Raw genomic sequence first — 13069 nt, forward strand, 5'->3', positions numbered from 1 at the left:
CGTATGTATACATATATATACACACACGTATGTATACATATATATACACACACGTATGTATACATATATACACACACACGTATGTATACATATATATACACACATGTATGTATACATATATATACACACACACGTATGTATACATATATATACACACACGTATGTATACATATATATACACACACGTATGTATACATATATATACACACACGTATGTATACATATATATACACACACACGTATGTATACATATATATATACACACGTATGTATACATATATATACACACACACGTATGTATACATATATATACACACACACACGTATGTATACATATATATACACACACACGTATGTATACATATATATACACACACACACGTATGTATACATATATATATACACACACACACGTATGTATACATATATATACACACACACACGTATGTATACATATATATATACACACACACACGTATGTATACATATATATATACACACACACACGTATGTATACATATATATACACACACGTATGTATACATATATATACACACACGTATGTATACATATATATACACACACGTATGTATACATATATATACACACACGTATGTATACATATATATATACACACACGTATGTATACATATATATATACACACACGTATGTATACATATATATACACACACACGTATGTATACATATATATACACACACGTATGTATACATATATATACACACACGTATGTATACATATATATACACACACGTATGTATACATATATATACACACACGTATGTATACATATATATACACACACACGTATGTATACATATATATACACACACACGTATGTATACATATATATATACACACACTTATGTATACATATATATATACACACACGTATGTATACATATATATACACACACGTATGTATACATATATATACACACACGTATGTATACATATATATACACACACGTATGTATACATATATATACACACACATGTATGTATACATATATATACATGTACGTATACATACATATACGTACATGTATAAACACACGCACAGGACACTTCTAATGAAAATAACTTCTTAATTTGCATCTGTAAAAGATGATCTCAAAACCCATACGGTATTTTATCAATCAAAGATCGGAACAGTTTTTGAAATAAATCCGATTCATTCTCAAATCAGATGACAAACGTGCAAGTAGAGTTTGCAGTGTTTTTCTTGGAAAGTCTTACTATCCAGTTCCATGAAGATCTTCTGGAACGCCTCCAAAGTGTAGGTCCGGAGGGCAGCTGAGGTTAAGAGCGTATATGAGAGCAACGTTACCACTGCATGTGCTACATTTCCCAGGTTGTTCAGAACTTGCACACCTTCCAGAATGACTCCAACGTCTTCCGGGTCTTCATCTGGCTCTGCACCTTCTTAGCCAATGACAACGATCCCAAACGTTGTTGCCAACAGGCCTTCTTCAGTGGCGTCAACATCCACTCCTTCAAAGAAGAAATGAGGGCGAGCTGTTGAACCAACATGTATAATACCAGCCCCAGTATTCTAGTTCAAGTTGTCTGTATTGTCAAATATACATGCATGACAAACACACAGCATAACTTAAATTGTTTTCTTCTATATTATTCATGCAGAAGAGAAATTGTTTCTAGAAGTGTTGTCACAAGAACCGATACCACTGGTACCGGTTCGATACCAACACGGAAAAAAGTAGCCAAGTACCAGAAATTTCGGCTACTGTATCAAGACACCCCTTGTTTCTACGATGTGAAGGATTCTATAATGACATTCATTACAATAAGAAAATGGGAATAAACGAATACCATGTACTCTTTAACAAGGTTTTCAGGCTCTTCGTTCAGGTACACATTACTCTGATGATGATGATCCTGACATCAATGCCATCAGTCTATATATGGAGGTCAGACAAGACCAGTGCTGCGTCTCAAATCGCATACTAATCTTAGTATACTAGAAGTTAGTATGCATCAGTTTAGTATGCATACTAACTAGTACGCAAATCCTCCGCAGATAGTTTGTCTCAAATCAAACCCTGAAGCTACACACTAACCGGAAATCACATGACAGCTTCTTCTTCTACTACTATTTAACGATGTTTCAAGCAGCTGTTTGAACGCTAGCGACACCTGCTGGCAGCACGTATTGCAACTTTGGAAAAAGAAATAAAGAAAAAATATGAGAATCTAAATAATCGCGAGATATTTAAGCTGGTATCAGCAGCGAAGACATGTTTATCCTCCTACTGCTGCTGAAAATACACATTTAAGTATATGCATATATATGCATTTATATATGACGTAACTTCCGTTTAAAACGTCACTAAAATGGCGGCTGTTTAGTATGTTTAGTGTCCATCGAACCATGCTAGTGTTGTGGGCGTGTTAGTACGACAATTTAGTGTGCATGGCGCACTAAATTGTCGTACTAAGAATTGAGACACACTAACGTACTAAAAATACTAACTTTTAGTAGCTAGTGTGCGATTTGAGACACAGCACCGGTTTTTTATTCAAGTAAGGGAAGATCTCAAACTTTATACAAGTTGAGTGAAAGCTTTTTTTCAAAACCTTTGTCAATATTTATAATCAATGAGATTAAACTAGCCACAGGTGAATCGCTTTAATGTCCAAACATTCCTAAATAATTGTATTAACGCATGTGTATCTTACATTCATAACCTTACCCTCTTCATCTCTTTGCCACAATTCATTCTAAAAACATTGAAATAAAGTTGACATTTTTTCCATATCATACCTGGGTGATTGGAATCATGATCCTCTTCATCCTTCTCCCCTGTGCACCACCTTTCCAGGCAAACGCTTTCATTCGGTTTGAAGACTGGGCATCCAGACTGAAGAAGAACTTAGGCTGCAAACTGGAGGTTGTTATCCTCTTGACTTCAGAAGTTCACTTTACAAGGGGAACACAAAAGCAGGTGCAATTATAATAGAGTCAAAATGAACAATAGCTAGCATGCTTGCATTTGGTTGAGGAAAAAAAACACTATGTACAAATGCATGTATTCACTGACCTCACGTACACAGAAGAGAGCGGACCATCTGGTTTGGACATCAGCCATCAAGGGATCTTCACGCGTAACGTCTTGTCTTCTACAGGCAAAAGTCTTTTCCATCATTGTTGCAACCATGTCTTCATTGTTCCTTTTCTTGAACTGCAAAAGCAGGGCCTCTCGCAACAAGTGTCTCCGCAGATTCACCGAGTGGAAAGATGGGGCAGTAATTTACTTCCGCTTTTCTGGGCTTCTTCACTCCATAAGCAGGGCTGCGTTTTTCTGCAGGTTTATTTTCAAGGGAATTCAGTACCACCTCTGGACATCCAATCCTCTTCAGCTTCCTCCTGTCGTTGGCAAGTTTGTACTTTAAGCTCACCTTCCAGCCATAATATCCAGTGGCAGAGCCTGGCTCTTTCAAACATGGATGGGATCTTCAAGGTCATTGTCGGTTGGGAACATTTTGTACTCAACCATTGCTTCGGCTAATCTGTCAAGAATTGCACTTTTTAGTCACATGTCTGGATTCAATAAAGTTCCACTATCTTTGAATAAGTGATTGGGTTTGTCCAGCTGAAGCTCACAATCCTATGGGGATCGAGGAACGACAAAAACAACAGGCCATCCAGTCGATCTTGAGTTGATGGAATCCGAGGAGGACAAAACATCTGTATCGCACAGGCTACCAGATGACAGCAATGAGTCATTACCAGACCCAGATGCAGGACTAGGAGGGGGTGCAAATGGGGCGTCATCAGGCACTGCAGGGCCGCTGCATCAAAAACTAGCTTCAACGCTCCTTTGTCCTGGAACTGAAGTCAAGTTGGTCAATTCATTACCAAACTCTGCATCCATGAATTGTCATCTGAAGTGGAGGTCGACCCCACACTGGCTCTTTATCTGATGAATAACCTCACTAACACTCTCTGGAATCCCATCTTGCAGAGTGAGTCTCTGGGAATCCTTTTCCCCAAGGATAATTCTGAGCTTCACTGGAGCAGCCATTACACAGCAATCTGAATGAAAACAAACACATACAAATGTAATTCATATAGAAACACACACATGTTATACTTACAGATGTTTTAATGAACATTTCTGTAAAAAAAGTAAAAAGGGTGATGTCAGAAATCTTACCTCATACATGTATCTTTTTAATGTCACCATTCTGACAGATCCAATCAAGTATCTGCCAGAGGGTAGTCATCTGCTAGGTCACCAAATGCTATCAGATCTACATCTTCTGTTGAACATGTTGTGAGCACAAAAGCTCTGTGATGCTCACTGTACCACCAACATGGTCTCTTAACCACGAAAAACAAACTTTCATGGATAACAAAAATGTGACAAATTCTTCCAAAGTCAGGAAGTCCACTAGTAGAACCATAAGCTACAATCATGCCATTTCTGAAAGTTGTGCTTTTAGTTGACACAGATTTAGTTATGTGTACCTGTTGAGTACCAGGACATTTTTGTTCAATGTTCTCAACCATTTATTTTTTAAAAACATTAACTGGTACTGTTGAGACATTTGTCATCTCAAGAATAGGCTTTTCAAAAGAAGATGCTCTCATATGGTAAGACATCATGAGCTGATGCTTGGAAGCAAGAGAGAGGGGAACATTCTTGAAGCAGTCCGAGTGTCGAATAACATCTTTAAAAAAACGATGCTTAGCTTTGAATCGCATTGTCCAGAGCCCAACCAGAGGACCAAACTTCCTGATGAGTTCAGGGTAGTGCTCCAAGTAATGATGTTTGGGTAGAAGCCGCACATTTGGAAAGATTTCTTGGAAAATTTTGCGGTGTTCTGAAATCTTGCACGGAAGATATGAAATGGACTCTTCTGTGTGTGTTGGAGCTCAAGATGCCCAATAATGAATGGGAGAAATCTTATCATTGCCCAATTCTCATGGGCATTCCCACCAACTGTTCTTGAGAATGTGTGCGGGATCATATGAGGCCTGTTTGTCTTGTCCGACCACAAACTGGAAAAGTTTGTATTCATCTGTTCAGAAGCTCAAGACTGAAATAGGTTTTGAAAAGAAGTAATGACAATGTGCAAGCTCCACAGGTACAGTGCCCTCCATCACATCATGCATGACATCAGGTGGATAACCCGTAAGAACACTAAAGTGTTCTAGGTTTGAGTGATTACACACCGTCTTTTCACTCTTTTCAATCCACATGGGAGTCATGAAGTTCTTTGGTCCTTAGGACAAATCAACCTGACCTCACATCGATTGTTTGGATCTCAGCTCGTGTTCCTGTGCAGAATCTACATATGTTTCCACCAGAAAAGCTTCCATTAAAGCCTATACTGCTGAAGCTATACTGTGAGCACCAAGGTTGTCTGCCACAACAACTTGAATTGTGCCTTTAACACACTCACTGAGCAATGGAACAAACATTCCATCCTGGTCAAGGGTTTCAACATCTTGAAGAAGAGGACGGAAAACATGGTCATAGCCATACTTTTTCAAATCATTGGATTTGCACAAGATAGACAATTAAATAGAGGAAAGTGCTGAATGTGAGCCTGGAGGTAAATTACCTAGAGTCCAGTAGATCCCACAGAGCTTATGCTTTCTTCGTGAAGTACCCAGAGGATTGCATATCTCAAAATCAATGTACAAAGTTAACAAGATTCTTAAGTGACCATCTGAAAGAAATACATTTTTTTGAAGTGAAAGCCATCCTGAAATGACTTGTAAGTTGGCCTTTCTCCAGAGAGGCAACTATAACTATAACTCTGGAATGCTCTGTGGTTTACAACAACTTTATCCACATCTTTTCTGTTGAGCAGCTGTTCAGTAAAGGCAGACACTGAAAGCTCTTATTTTCAATGAGCATGTACTCAACAGGTTCTATGACATTAAACGGTTCTCTGTAAAACTTATTTCGGAGATATGATGTGCTCAGAGACCCACCCTCCTGTGTAGCTTTTAGGAGGGGATGAGATTAGTAGAAGGCCGAGGCGACTTCTTTTATTACCGACTTGTGAGGAACCATGTTTTTGAAATACTGATTCAATGACATTTACAGAGAGAGGGAATGTGGCTGAACTTAACAAATAATGCAGCTCCTCTAGAAACTCGTCCATTTCTGTGCCTGGGACATGTGAAAAATGTTCTAGTTTGAGTCAAGCTGCAGCAAAGTTCTTTTCAATTGTGTCAGGCAGGGTCTTATATCAGCATCCATACTTTGAGATGCACTGTCCAATGCAGAGTCATGTGGGTTCAGGGCCACCTCTTCTGCATCGTCGTCTGATTCTTGTGAGATGTTGGTTGTTGTCAACAAACATGTTTTAAAATCATTGAATGTATGAGGGCTATGTCTCCTATTCTTGTGAGAGTGAAAAGTTGCATAGACATTGGTTTGAAAAGTGTTCATGAAGCACTGAGTGAACCAGTCACATGACCGGCTCGTGAAGCACTGAGTGAACCAGTCACATGACCGGCTCGTGAAGCACTGAGTGAACCAGTCACATGACCGGCTCATGAAGCACTGAGTGAACCAGTCACATGACCGGCTCATGAAGCACTGAGTGAACCAGTCACATGACCGGCTCGTGAAGCACTGAGTGAACCAGTCACATGACCGGCTCGTGAAGCACTGAGTGAACCAGTCACATGACCGGCTCATGAAGCACTGAGTGAACCAGTCACATGACCGGCTCATGAAGCACTGAGTGAACCAGTCACGTGACGGTTCGTGAAGCACTGAGTGAACCAGTCACATGACCGGCTCGTGAAGCACTGAGTGAACCAGTCACATGACCGGCTCGTGAAGCACTGAGTGAACCAGTCACATGACCAGCTCGTGAAGCACTGAGTGAACCAGTCACATGACCGGCTCGTGAAGCACTGAGTGAACCAGTCACATGACCGGCTCGTGAAGCACTGAGTGAACCAGTCACATGACCGGCTCGTGAAGCGCTGAGTGAACCAGTCACGTGACCAGCTCGTGAAGCACTGAGTGAACCAGTCACATGACCGGCTCATGAAGCGCTGAGTGAACCAGTCACATGACCGGCTCGTGAAGCGCTGAGTGAACCAGTCACATGACCGGCTCGTGAAGCACTGAGTGAACCAGTCACATGACCGGCTCGTGAAGCACTGAGTGAACCAGTCACATGACCGGCTCGTGAAGCACTGAGTGAACCAGTCACATGACCGACTCGTGAAGCACTGAGTGAACCAGTCACATGACCGGCTCATGAAGCGCTGAGTGAACCAGTCACATGACCGGCTCATGAAGCGCTGAGTGAACCAGTCACATGACCGGCTCGTGAAGCACTGAGTGAACCAGTCACATGACCGGCTCATGAAGCGCTGAGTGAACCAGTCACATGACCGGCTCGTGAAGCACTGAGTGAACCAGTCACATGACCGGCTCGTGAAGCACTGAGTGAACCAGTCACATGACCGGCTCGTGAAGCACTGAGTGAACCAGTCACATGACCGGCTCGTGAAGCAGTGAGTGAACCAGTCACATGACCTGCTCGTGAAGCACTGAGTGAACCAGTCACATGACCGGCTCATGAAGCACTGAGTGAACCAGTCACATGACCGGCTCATGAAGCACTGAGTGAACCAGTCACATGACCGGCTCATGAAGCACTGAGTGAACCAGTCACATGACCGGCTCATGAAGCACTGAGTGAACCAGTCACATGACCGGCTCGTGAAGCACTGAGTGAACCAGTCACATGACCGGCTCGTGAAGCACTGAGTGAACCAGTCACATGACGGTTCGTGAAGCACTGAGTGAACCAGTCACATGACCGGCTCGTGAAGCGCTGAGTGAACCAGTCACATGACCGGCTCATGAAGCACTGAGTGAACCAGTCACATGACCGGCTCGTGAAGCACTGAGTGAACCAGTCACATGACCGGCTCGTGAAGCACTGAGTGAACCAGTCACATGACCGGCTCATGAAGCACTGAGTGAACCAGTCACATGACCGGCTCGTGAAGCGCTGAGTGAACCAGTCACATGACCGGCTCGTGAAGCACTGAGTGAACCAGTCACATGACCGGCTCATGAAGCACTGAGTGAACCAGTCACATGACCGGCTCGTGAAGCACTGAGTGAACCAGTCACATGACCGGCTCGTGAAGCACTGAGTGAACCAGTCACATGACCGGCTCATGAAGCACTGAGTGAACCAGTCACATGACCGGCTCGTGAAGCACTGAGTGAACCAGTCACGTGACCGGCTCGTGAAGCACTGAGTGAACCAGTCACATGACCGGCTCATGAAGCACTGAGTGAACCAGTCACATGACCGGCTCATGAAGCACTGAGTGAACCAGTCATGTGACCGGCTCGTGAAGCACTGAGTGAACCAGTCATGTGACCGGCTCATGAAGCACTGAGTGAACCAGTCATGTGACCGGCTCGTGAAGCACTGAGTGAACCAGTCACATGACCGGCTCGTGAAGCACTGAGTGAACCAGTCATGTGACCGGCTCGTGAAGCACTGAGTGAACCAGTCACATGACCGGCTCATGAAGCACTGAGTGAACCAGTCACATGACCGACTCATGAAGCACTGAGTGAACCAGTCACATGACCGGCTCATGAAGCACTGAGTGAACCAGTCACATGACCGGCTCGTGAAGCACTGAGTGAACCAGTCACATGACCGGCTCGTGAAGCGCTGAGTGAACCAGTCACATGACCGACTCATGAAGCACTGAGTGAACCAGTCACATGACCGGCTCATGAAGCACTGAGTGAACCAGTCACATGACCGGCTCATGAAGCACTGAGTGAACCAGTCACATGACCGGCTCATGAAGCACTGAGTGAACCAGTCACATGACCGGCTCATGAAGCACTGAGTGAACCAGTCACATGACCGGCTCGTGAAGCGCTGAGTGAACCAGTCACATGACCGACTCATGAAGCACTGAGTGAACCAGTCACATGACCGGCTCATGAAGCACTGAGTGAACCAGTCACATGACCGGCTCATGAAGCACTGAGTGAACCAGTCATGTGACCGGCTCGTGAAGCACTGAGTGAACCAGTCACATGACCGGCTCGTGAAGCACTGAGTGAACCAGTCACATGACCGGCTCGTGAAGCACTGAGTGAACCAGTCACATGACCGGCTCATGAAGCACTGAGTGAACCAGTCACATGACCGGCTCATGAAGCACTGAGTGAACCAGTCACATGACCGGCTCATGAAGCACTGAGTGAACCAGTCACATGACCGGCTCATGAAGCACTGAGTGAACCAGTCACATGACTGGTTCGTGAAGCACTGAGTGAACCAGTCACATGACCGGCTCGTGAAGCACTGAGTGAACCAGTCATGTGACCGGCTCATGAAGCACTGAGTGAACCAGTCACATGACCGGCTCATGAAGCACTGAGTGAACCAGTCACATGACCGGCTCATGAAGCACTGAGTGAACCAGTCACATGACCGGCTCGTGAAGCACTGAGTGAACCAGTCACATGACCGGCTTGTGAAGCACTGAGTGAACCAGTCACATGACCGGCTTGTGAAGCACTGAGTGAACCAGTCATGTGACCGGCTCGTGAAGCACTGAGTGAACCAGTCATGTGACCGGCTCATGAAGCACTGAGTGAACCAGTCACATGACCGGCTCATGAAGCACTGAGTGAACCAGTCACATGACCGGCTTGTGAAGCACTGAGTGAACCAGTCACATGACCGGCTCATGAAGCACTGAGTGAACCAGTCACATGACCGGCTCGTGAAGCACTGAGTGAACCAGTCACATGACCGGCTTGTGAAGCACTGAGTGAACCAGTCATGTGACCGGCTCATGAAGCACTGAGTGAACCAGTCACGTGACCGGCTCATGAAGCACTGAGTGAACCAGTCACATGACCGGCTCATGAAGCACTGAGTGAACCAGTCACATGACCGGCTCGTGAAGCACTGAGTGAACCAGTCACGTGACCGGCTTGTGAAGCACTGAGTGAACCAGTCATGTGACCGGCTCATGAAGCACTGAGTGAACCAGTCACGTGACCGGCTCATGAAGCACTGAGTGAACCAGTCACATGACCGGCTCATGAAGCACTGAGTGAACCAGTCACATGACCGGCTCGTGAAGCACTGAGTGAACCAGTCACGTGACCGGCTTGTGAAGCACTGAGTGAACCAGTCATGTGACCGGCTCATGAAGCACTGAGTGAACCAGTCACGTGACCGGCTCATGAAGCACTGAGTGAACCAGTCACATGACCGGCTCGTGAAGCACTGAGTGAACCAGTCACATGACCGGCTTGTGAAGCACTGAGTGAACCAGTCACGTGACCGGCTTGTGAAGCACTGAGTGAACCAGTCATGTGACCGGCTCATGAAGCACTGAGTGAACCAGTCACATGACCGGCTCGTGAAGCACTGAGTGAACCAGTCACATGACCGGCTCGTGAAGCACTGAGTGAACCAGTCATGTGACCGGCTCATGAAGCACTGAGTGAACCAGTCACATGACCGGCTCATGAAGCACTGAGTGAACCAGTCACATGACCGGCTCATGAAGCACTGAGTGAACCAGTCACATGACCGGCTCGTGAAGCACTGAGTGAACCAGTCATGTGACCGGCTCATGAAGCACTGAGTGAACCAGTCACATGACCGGCTCGTGAAGCACTGAGTGAACCAGTCATGTGACCGGCTCATGAAGCACTGAGTGAACCAGTCACATGACCGGCTCATGAAGCACTGAGTGAACCAGTCACATGACCGGCTTGTGAAGCACTGAGTGAACCAGTCATGTGACCGGCTCATGAAGCACTGAGTGAACCAGTCACATGACCGGCTCATGAAGCACTGAGTGAACCAGTCACATGACCGGCTCATGAAGCACTGAGTGAACCAGTCACATGACCGGCTCATGAAGCACTGAGTGAACCAGTCACATGACCGGCTCATGAAGCACTGAGTGAACCAGTCACATGACCGGCTCATGAAGCACTGAGTGAACCAGTCACATGACCGGCTCATGAAGCACTGAGTGAACCAGTCACATGACCGGCTTGTGAAGCACTGAGTGAACCAGTCATGTGACCGGCTCATGAAGCACTGAGTGAACCAGTCACATGACCGGCTCATGAAGCACTGAGTGAATGAGTCACATGACCGGCTCGGTAATCGCTCGTGAACTTCCCGCGAAACTCAGAATAAAAGTGGCCTCGAAACGCAATGGAAACGAAACATCTCTTGGATCGGTGGATTGTTGACTATAGCAAACTGTGGTTTACTACTAGTATCATGGAACGGCGAGAAAAAGGTGTTTTCCCCGTGTGGCAGCATTTTGAGCTGATCTCTCCTAGAAGGTATGATGATGTTGGAATATAGGCTGTGAATCACAGCCTGTGATTCATATATTCTCACAGACACACACCCATTATTATATATACTATATACAGTATATATATATATATATACACACAGACCCACTATTATATTTTATATATACACATATAAAGTATATAAAAGATAATAATGGGTGTATATATATATATATATATATATTGGACATGCCTTGTACTTATATCCATCTTTTTTTTTTTCATTTTGAAAAGGTGAAGTGTGTTGTGTTCCCAGGAAATTGGATACAACAACAACACTTCATCAATGCTGAGGCATTATAGAGCCTGCATGAGAGCTTGGAGACGAACATTTAAATAAAAATGAATAATTATTTAAAAAAACAAGGTTGTCGAGCACATTTTTTAATATCAGAATCATTTGCGCACAAAGATGAACTACTCGGCTGCGAGGCTTCAGTGCTTCATGAGGCTTCAGTGCTTCATGAGGCGTCAGTGGTTCATGAGGCTTCAGTGCTTCAGTGCTTTTTTTTTTATTTTTTTTTTTTTTTTAGAATCCCTTATTAGTCCCGCGAGGGGAAATTCAACCATTCACACACACTGATGGGAGTAGGCTGTAGGCTGCACACCTGCACACTTGCACACCTGCACACTTGCGCCAAGTTCACCATCAGGAGCAATCAGGGTGAAGTGTCTTCAGGGACACAACGACACAAGCTTGTCTGGAGCTGGGATTGAACCTGCAACCTTTTGGACTGCAGGCAACCACTCTAGCATCTGAGCTATGTCGCCCCTTCATGAGGCTTCAGTGCTTCATGAGGCTTCAGTGCTTCATGAGGCTTCAGTGCTTCATGAGGCGTCAGTGGTTCATGAGGCGTCAGTGCTTCATGAGGCTTCAGTGCTTCATGAGGCTTCAGTGCTTCATGAGGCGTCAGTGGTTCATGAGGCGTCAGTGCTTCATGAGGCTTCAGTGCTTCATGAGGCTTCAGTGCTTCATGAGGCGTCAGTGGTTCATGAGGCGTCAGTGCTTCATGAGGCGTCAGTGCTTCATGAGGCTTCAGTGCTTCATGAGGCTTCAGTGCTTCATGAGGCTTCAGTGTTTCATGAGGCTTCAGTGTTTCATGAGGCTTCAGTGCTTCATGAGGCGTCAGTGCTTCATGAGGCTTCAGTGCTTCATGAGGCGTCAGTGCTTCATGAGGCTTCATCTCGCATCACTATGAACATGTAATGTTGACACTTAACTCATGGAAGTTACTTATGAGGGACGTTCGTATAGCAGTTTGAACATACAACGGATTCCACACATTTAATGTCCAGGAACAAGAACACGCTTCACTTCTGTATGTATTGTCTTTTAGAATCGATAGAACTTCAACCATGTGTATTTTAATTGACTAGTTAAAGTCACGTTGTCCTCCTGAGAAGCTAACTTGCACTTAGCCGTTAGCTTCGAACGGCGGTAACGTTAAAGCTGTGAATAGATTTCTATCAAACATTGAGCCGAGATCAAATATAGCAACATGCTGAAGAACTGTTGCTAAAACACTTTTCACACCGTTTTCTGTGAATAAATGATGAAGATGATGAAGGATTACACTCACCTGTTGAACACGAGGATCCTTCTCCGGATGATTCATTTCTTCGCAGGATACGAGTAAATGCTCGTCACTGCCCCCTACAGGTTTG

General features: G+C 44.7%; 1 long non-coding RNA gene across 2 annotated transcripts; it reads right to left on the minus strand.

The window, feature by feature from the left end:
- Positions 1 to 1112: 1112 nt before the first annotated feature.
- On the minus strand, positions 1113 to 4831 carry LOC148065645 (uncharacterized). 2 transcript variants are annotated; one of them, XR_015713321.1, is made up of 5 exons: positions 4199 to 4831; positions 3083 to 4077; positions 2806 to 2961; positions 1395 to 1514; positions 1113 to 1316 (listed from the first exon to the last, which is right to left on the minus strand). It is a non-coding gene; the product is annotated as an uncharacterized LOC148065645 (long non-coding RNA). The 2 variants fall into 2 exon arrangements; XR_015713320.1 differs by having other exon boundaries at positions 1113 to 1514.
- Positions 4832 to 13069: the final 8238 nt, after the last annotated feature.

Source organism: Callionymus lyra, chromosome 14 (genome assembly GCF_982586985.1).
Source record: "Callionymus lyra chromosome 14, fCalLyr1.hap1.1, whole genome shotgun sequence".
Taxonomy (NCBI): Eukaryota; Metazoa; Chordata; class Actinopteri; order Syngnathiformes; family Callionymidae; genus Callionymus; species Callionymus lyra.